The sequence below is a fragment of the Harpia harpyja genome, chromosome 2 (assembly GCF_026419915.1).
Source record: "Harpia harpyja isolate bHarHar1 chromosome 2, bHarHar1 primary haplotype, whole genome shotgun sequence".
NCBI lineage: Eukaryota > Metazoa > Chordata > Aves > Accipitriformes > Accipitridae > Harpia > Harpia harpyja.
Window position 1 is genome coordinate 41547593 of NC_068941.1, and position 9299 is coordinate 41556891.

Consider the following 9299-nt stretch of genomic DNA (forward strand, 5'->3'; position numbering starts at 1 on the left):
TGGCTTTGAGTTAGAAGGAGAAAATGGCTCTCCGGCCACTCTGTGTTGGAACAGGCTCTCTTTGGGCTCCGTGTATTTGTCCCCTCCAAGAGGGGTGTTGCTTCCCATGGTCTGTGGGCCCCAGTGAGGTTCTGAGTGGGAACCAGTTCCCTAGATGCAGCCAGGATCTAAGACTGGGAAATTTCTGACTTTGACACAACACAAACTGCAGCCATTCAGAAAATTTTCAGGTAAAAGGGAAAGGCTATCGGGTTGGATCAAAGTTTTTCTGCTTTGCTGCAGTGTTGGTTTAGTTAAACACTTTTAGTTAGAGCAGATACCTGCTGTATCTCTATTGCCTACAGTTTCTCTTTTTTTAATTCTTTCCCATTTCTATAACTGGGGTAATAATCTTCTCTGTTTTCTGGCCAGCTGCAAGACTTGGTTAATATTTGCATAAGGTTGTGGGTTCCTTGCATTGGATGTACCAAATAAATAAAATGCATGGTTCCTTACCAGAAGGCAACTTTCCTGCCTGTGAAACCAGAGTTTTCTGTGAGGCTGAGGAGGTATGCTATTGTATATAATTAAGAATACAAGCAAATGAAGGGTTGTGCTCTGCTAAATGTGTCAAGCCACCTTATCTTCTGCATAGTCTTAGACCTGACTCGGATTTGCACCTGTGTTCCTTGCAATTTGGCAGAAAGTACCTGCACATTTCCATTTAGTACTGCACAGAAACACAGGGAGGGGTGGGTCTGCTACTGCCACACAGTAGGTAAAAAGTTAGTAATTAATTCTAATCAAAAGTGAAGAAATGTGGGTGTGAAGATAATGAGAGGTCTGCTGCACCCCTGGTGGAAAGATTAGAGTTAGATATTAAACAGAAGAACTTTTGCTATTTCTGTTTGCAGACAGGATTGTATGTAGCTCCAAGTGAATGCTCAGGAGGAGGGAGGCACCTGGTTTCAACCACATTCATTTAGAGTCTGTCTGAACAATGCAGTGGTGCGCTCTGTAAGTAGCCTGGAGCCAACAAATACTTGGTTGCCTCCAAAACCAGAAACAGCCTGTGAAAAATGTAGAACTGCATTTAGCCCTAGGTGAAGAAGGCTGTTTGGTTCAGCATCGTGATACCACAGCTCTGTCGCTTTTGGAGCCTGAACAGATAGCACCTCATGATCCTGTCCTGTTCTGCAGTGATACCAACCCACCTGAAGCAAGAGCTTTGAATCATGCAGATAGGCCCCAGACTGTTTAAATTCCGTCCCATGCCTCATTTGATTCACAGGTTACTTTACATAGGTTCCAGCTCTGCCGGTTCCTGAGGGGTCCTCCCCAAAGTATCTAACTCTTCCCAAGCTTTGGAAGAGGAGCCTGAAGGCCTCAGTCAGGGCTGAGAATCACCTCAGATTGGCAAGTGTGTAAGGTTGCAGTGCCTAAAGTATACATGAAGATGTAGCCCGTGATAGCCACAGTCACATTGCCATGTCCCATTCCCATTCCTCAGTCTTTCATCAAGCTCAGGATGTGCACAAAACTCAGCTCCTCTGGAAATCCAAATGTGTAATAAACTAGGACATGGCCTTGACAAATAGAGGCAAAAGCAGCATCTCTTCATTCAGTACATCAGCCATTTAGCACTGACAATCGCATGGTAAAGACAGCTTTTTATTTTCCTTCAGTTATTACTCCCAATTTCTGACAGCAAGTAGGTTTGGTCACACTGTATGTAAGAAAGAACCACTCTGTTGTACAAGTAACTATTTTAGAATGACAATTTGATCATGTATTGACAGACAGGGTGTAGACGGGGAATAATGTCTTTTCAAAAACTTGCCTGGAGAAAGCAGTAATTCTGCTTGGCCAATGAACTGAAATTCCAGTGAGGAATGGAGTGTTTCTATTTCTGATGTCTGAGCAATTCCAGTAACTCTAATACTGTTAAAGCATTGAGAATGGCACAGGCAGTAGACCTGATGCATAGTCATGAAATGTGTTTCAAAATTATAATGAGGTTTTTATGACTTGCAAAGAGTTTTTTTACAAGCAAACTGAAAATATCCACCCAAACCAGTTACAGAACTTACTTTCCCTCAGTAACTTTCTAGTTTGCATTTTTCAGTTTGGAGAATGTTTGTGTTAAAAGCTGTCTTATAGACAGTACTTGGTCCTGCAATTAAATACAAATTTGTGCTTGCAACAACAGTCTGTTCTTATGGGAAAGACACTCAATTTGTGACATAAATTGTGAGCTCACTGTATAATTGAACAGGAGGGAACATGGGATGTGAGCAAGACATCTGTTTATACAGAAACCTACTAGCACTGCATATTTAAAAATTAGCCCATTAGGACAGGTTGTCAGTAACTGAGTACATAGTACTCCAAGCTTCTTTACTGCAACAGCATCATTGGGTTATGTTTCTTCCAGCTAAAATCAACAGGAGCTTTGTCACTGTCTTCATAGAGAGCAAGATTAAGTATGAAGTATTCCCACCCATTTGCTGACCTCCCCAAAATCTTGTACCTGTGGAAATTTAATAATGATGTTCAAAAATGAGCCCCCAAACACTATGAAGTTTACACTGAATTATCATTTGAAGAATCTTACAGGTCATAAACTGTAGTTCTTCAAATCTATTCGAACAGCTGCCTACAGACAGTTGCTTCTGCGCTGCCACCAGTGTTTCTACCTAGTTTTTTTGCTGGTCTAGGCAATGCACTCTTCAGCTGGCTTCTGAGATCTTTTTCTGTGAACACAGCTACTGCCATTAATCTTTAGGAAAACTGGACTCTCAATCCAGAGCTGCAACAACCAGACACTGTTAACAACTTAACTACCTTTGAGAGCCTTGAGCTTATAGATGAGGGCCAAATATTTCAGCATCACAGGAACACAGGAATGAACTTGGCAATATCTGAAGGTCAGTTCAGCCCCGCATCATTCCCCACCAATGAGCAACAGTGAGCACTTAGGGACAGCATACGGGTACAGAGTCTCAATACATTCTCAAAAATTTCTGTAAGCAACAATTCATGAACTTCCAGCTTTAAAGCTTGCATTCATTTCATCATGCTTAATACTCTTACCCTATGTGAGTTTGTCTTACTCCTTTTTTAGCTTACCTGTCTGGCCTCTGAAAGGTTCTATGGCAAGATTAATTATGACATAAGAAAAAGCACTTTGTTTTAAATTGGCTGCCTGATGATTACATTAGCTGTCCCTCCCCTTCTTGTACTACAGGGAACAATGAATAATCATTTTGTGTTCATTTTTTCCACTTACAGCCTTAGAACTCTCAGATATTCCTGGTACAGCAGTCTGATTTTTTGCAGTTCCCACAAATTTGTGCTGAAATTCTGAAAGCAGCTCATTTGGCACCATCCTTCTAGGACCATGGCTGCCCTCAGAAATTTATTACACATTACACCTCTCAGTCCAACAATATGATCCTGGAGTTTCTTTACACTTGACTACACTCAGCCTTGTCAGTTTGTTACTCTGAGTTGATGCATCAGTCCTAAAATGCCTTTTATTGGCCCCTCAGTTTAGGACTATTGTGGGCATGTATTTGCTGTAGAAAAAAATGGGCTTACTTTGAAGACTTCGCTATCACTTTGGTATTGAATATTGCTGAAAAAAAGAAAAAACATTTTTGTTTTTGCTATTGTCTAATCTTCCTTAAAAGGCCCTTTTGTATCTTTATCATCTGTCAGTTCTGTCTCTGGCAAATCTCTGGCTTTTGATATATTTTAACAAGGCCTTTTTTTTTTTAATTATTAGCTTGTATGTTAGTAAGGTGATCCTCTGAATCTTTTTTAGCCTGGGTCCTTGGGGCTTTTTACATAAGTAGCTTATGCAGAATGCTTGTGGTCCTTGCGTGGATACGAGATGCTTTTTGGAGGGTGTAACTTCTGCTTTGCTCCAGCTCGAGTCCTCCTGGCTGAAGGAGCAGCAAGGCAGGCAGCGTCTCCCCAGCGTCCAGTGTGGACACCAGCATCGGCAAATCCCCGATCGATCAACAACAACTCGACGTGGTGTGTGGATGGTGTTGCAGCATCTCCGGGATGCTGGGAAAAGGGAGGTGCAGAGCACCTTCAAAATAAGAACAGCCGGGGTTGACAAACCTTCTTTTAAGATAACACACTCCCACCTAGTGGCTCTCTTACATTCAGGGAGGTGCACTGTGCAGCTCTCCGGCAAACGGAACAGTTGACCACGAAACTCGCATTTAAAAAACGGGTAAACTAGTTGTTTATTAAGTTGATGTAACTGCTCAGTAGGTTTAGAAATGTCGATTTTTGAATGGCTGTTTCACCGTTGTCACATCTAACCAGAAATCAGGAAGGAACAGTTAAACTGCATAACACTGATTTTGTTTATAGTTGCCCACAGTGTAGTGGTTCTTGTTTTTTAATTGCAATTTTGGTTGTGTCACTAGGCTTTGTAGGAAAGACAACAGCTAGATACAGAAAAGCATTTAAAAATAATTTTGTTAGCTGTACTTAATGAATAATATAAAAACCTCAGAGATAAGTCATGGGATTCTATGTGTGTATAATATAAAAAAAATATATAAAATATCTATATATAAAAATGAAAGAAACACAGGTTACATTGCTTCAGACTTTCTTAACTGTGTCTCCAAGCATAGCACTATATCCTTAAAGCCTCAGGAAAAATACAAAGAAAATTACACAGAAGCATAGTAAGTTGTTTAACTGTAATTGGCGTTGACAGTCCAGCTTCCTGACTTAAAAGCTAGTTAGCAGCTCACAGCAGCTGGATTATAAATTAGAAGGATGTGACCTTGATAAATCGATGCCTTTTATGATTCTGAGAATAAGCTGGAATTCAAAGCCAAGTATGAACAGCCTAAAGAAAGAGTGGGCTCTTTCCACTTTTCAAACTACAGTTAAGGTATTTTAAATATTTAAATCTAGGAAAAGTAAAAAGCAAATCTTATTCTTCACGGTTGCACTCAATGTAATTTATTTTGAGAATGATTAAATATTCAAAAGGTAATGTGATACAAAAATCTTTAGCCTCCTTGGTAAACTTCCAGTTAATGTCTAGATCAGTTCAGACTTTACAGTTTGATGCCTAATGCCTGTTTGGTTCCAATGCTGAAACATGCTCTAAGACTTTCACAGAAGCTACCATAAATTCAAGTATTTTCTGACAATATCTGCAGAGAAATAAAAAACTGAGCAATGACTGAGAGGGGACTGTCTCTGATCTTTCTGAGCCCTCCAGGGAGGACTGAGACACCAGCGGTGTGACGAAAGGAAGCCCGCTCCATAGCTCTTTGTGCTTCACATCTTTGTGGAAAGACAACTTTAGTTTCAAGGTTGCTGGGGCAGTAGACACTTTCAGAAGCACTACAAACGCCAAACCTCTTTAACTGCTGTGTACAGATGTGTGAAGGATGTACTGCCATTTCAGAATTAATTAAAAATGCCTGCCTAAAAAGCAGATGGGGAAGCATTCTGTAATGGTGGAGCATCAAAAGACTGCAGTACTGCAGGACAGGGTTCTCCATTTCCCTTGGCCCTTCTCTCCTTCCTGTCCTTTCTTCCCTTCTATTTCCTGACATTCGCCTCTTCTTCCACCAACCCTTTGCAGTGTTACTTTTTTTCAGCAATTCCCATCTGCTCCTTCCCTCTGGGGATTAGCTGTATGCCAGAATACAGCCGTTTGGCTCAGTGATTAAAGGTATGGCTTTGTCGCACAGAGTCCAGGTTTTTAGAACGACATACAGAGGGAGCTGAAAGCAATAGTTCTGGAGGTAATGAGGGGAAAAACAAGCAAAGAGATTTTATGCACCTCATTATGCATATTTTATATCACTCTGCAATATTGGCTTAAAGTTGATTTAATTCAATTTACATCAGTGAAATTGTTCATATTCATACTCATCTAAGTGAAGACAGAACACGCTCCAGGATCCAGTTTTTCATATTCATTGCATATCTGCATGTTAAAATCATGTGGTATGTGGTTTACAAAAAAAAAAAAAGCAATTCTGTATCATGTTTTCTCTACAATTAATATTCTGTTCCCTCAAATGCTTATTCTAGCAATATCAGATTTTGTCATTTTATAAACAAAAAATATTCCAACTCTTTTAAGGCAGAAAGTGAGAGCATACAGCACCTTTCAAGAAAGAAGACCCTTTAGGCACTAGGATGCCTTGTTAGGAGGATCCTACTAAACAGGTATTGCAGCTACTTGATAAAATGAAACCCAAAATAAAACGGACTGATTGACTGAAATGAAGTCTTTCTAGACAGCTTACTATAATTAGATTTACAATCATATTATGTCTAGGTTTTCTACAGAGACCTTTGTCTAAACTTCAAAGGATGTCTGCTTCCTTTTAAAGTATTTCCACTACCTACATATCAAACCTGTCAGAGTGCAGAAATACTACATACCCTCTTTTCCTGCTCCAGGCCATAGTAAAATTTACACTAACAAAAAAAGCTTATGCTTCTATTAAAGTATATTACAACTGCAGTAATAGCCCATTCCAGGAATATATATGCTGGGGCTTGCTAGCATTCCAATGAAACAGAAGTTAAAAAACATCAAGGATGTCTGTGTTACAGCTACCTAAAATAAATTAGAAGGAAAAGAAAAGCAAGTGTCTGGTGCAGTGCTATAAAATAAAACATGTAAGAAAGAGACCTCTTTCACATTTTCAAATTTAGCCAAAGGAATAAATGTCATAATCTTGGCAGGACTCTGCCCTCATTCCTCATCCATCAGATTGGTGACTGTTTCAAAAAGACATTCGTGAGGAAACTAACTCAGTGTTAATAGAAACTGTATAAAGCTTCAGGGCAAATAGCATATTATTTTCTATTTAAAGTAATTTTCTAACCAGAATTTGTGCCAAATGCTTTTTGTAAATTATGCTGTAACTCTTGTAAAATAATCCTAAAATAAGTTTCTATTTATCAGGTTTAAAAGTTAAACAGTTATGTACTAAGATACTGATTCAATAAAGCAGTAAAAACCTAAATACTCTGATAAATAACAAACATTGTTCTGGGCCTGGTCTTCTTTCCCATCCTTGAGTAAATCTTCATTAAAAATAAGTGAATGAAAATATGGCATTAATTTGGATGAGTGGTATTTATATATGTATGGGGAGAGAGAAAGAAATTACAACCCTGAGAAACTGTCCCTTTGCTGTGAACAGTTGTCACTCTTAGAAATGGCAATTAAAATGTTAATCGTCCTTCTCCTTCTACCACGCTTATCCAAATGATGGCTACTGATAAATGAGTGAGAAATGTCTTTTCGAATACACAATGCAATCAAGTACCACGTGAGAGAAAGGGGAATAAATTACAACAAGGTGGATGGAATTCACTGGGGACAGTGCCTACCTGGAGGAGAGAGGTGCCTTATCTCCTACAACTGTTCTGACTTGATAGAATTACACATTCTGTTAAAGGTTAGAAGTAACTAAAAACTTTTTAAAATGGGAGATTGACTGAAGGGTTTGCTTGGTGAGGATTCTGCTTGTTGTAATAAAAGAAAAGCAACATTTCAGAGAGTGCTGAGGTGAATAACTAGTTTTGATTTAGCCATGAGATGCTTTCAGGTGTGCAAACTTTTTTGAAGACCTTAAGTTATCAGATATACTGCTTGACTCAATAAAAATATTGTATTCCCCTGTAAATCTTGCCTTATTAGAAAAGAAATAAAAATATGCAGCTCAGACTTTATCGCAAGTCACAACCAAATCCAAGACAAATACAGGTTAGAAACAGTTGTTCTTAGTAAAACCTAATTATACTGAACAATTAGACTGTCAGAGAGAAAAAAAGCAGCTAACACCTGTGGGCAAGGGGGTAGCAAGAACTCTGGTACCCAATTAGCACGGGGGGAACAAAGCAAGAAAAGGATCGTTAATTTCTTTTAGAGAGGCAGGGGTCAGCAAGAAAACCAAGTAAGTCTTTAGTTCCTATGTTTGACTTTGAAGTTTAATAAGAGATAAGAATGCAGGCACTGAATACTTTCTGGTTATTTTTATTTTCTTTTTTATTCATGTCATGTCATGAAGTGAAAAACCTGATGGCAAATTTGTATGTTTTCCTTGAGACCTTCTGTTGTCAATACCTGGAATGGGTTAACATTTCCAGCAGAGCATCTGTTCAGCTCCTCTATCCTGGAGCAGCAGTGACTTGTACTCCAGAAATGTCTGTACATGGTAACCCATCCAGTAATATGTCACTTATATGAAATACAAAGAAAATGCTGAGGAGCTGTGGTTTGGGTTTTGGTTTCTGGTCCCCCGTGTCCCCCCCCACTTAGAAGAGATTGTCTGCATTCTTTCAGTACTTCCCACCTGCAGTAACAACTGAGACACATGGAGTTTTTTGCCAGGGAGTGAGCAGTCTCCAAGGTAACAGGGACACTGAGCTGCAGTCAAAATGCCCCAGACTTTATTTAACTTCATATACCCCAAATTCATTCCTATTAGAGGCTTCGTGGCTGATTTAGATGTGGTCAAAAAACAAGTGGACACCTGAAATGAAAAGGTGATGAAATTTAATCTTGAAGGCAATAGCTTTGGTACATTGCTCATTCAGAACTTTTAAATGGAGACGTATCATTTGTGAAATACATGGTTAGTGTATCATGCCATTATTAATAAAAGGATAGTAAGCCTTCTCTTTGAAAAATAAGCAAAGTTGAATAGGTAAACATCTAATACAATGTTATGACAATTTTATGGCAGTACATATTTAAAACTAGATTGCTAAAAGCTCTGGAACATATTCATAATGAAGATGAATTTTCACGTCCCCAAGTTAAAATTTCTGGCTTTCTCTGCGTTATTAATAAGCACAGTTGAGCATTTAAATGTTAGGAAAAGGGAGGGAAAGAAATCTTTGGTGAAAGTATTTTGGCTTTGAGACTTTCATTTGCTAGATGGGGAAAATGGGATGCAACATTTTGATAACAACGAATTGAAGAACTCACAAACTATTCCCGTACTCTTTATTGACACTGGTGCATTTGATGCATGTTCCTCAAAGTGCCCTGCTGCAGCTGTGCAGCTGTGACCCCTAAGGGGTTTTGATGGGAGTTCAGGATCAGTGCTAGAACTGCACAGCCTCCAGCCCAACTGGCTTGAGAAGTGCCTGTAGCTGCTGTTAGGCTAACATGGTTCATTTCCAAGAGACTTTCCAAGAAGTATTAACTACACCAATAGGGACTGAAACCAGACCTATTTTACTTGGGTATTACTGGTCACCGTGGACCTGCACGACACCAAGTGCTCCCCAAAGCCCAAGCG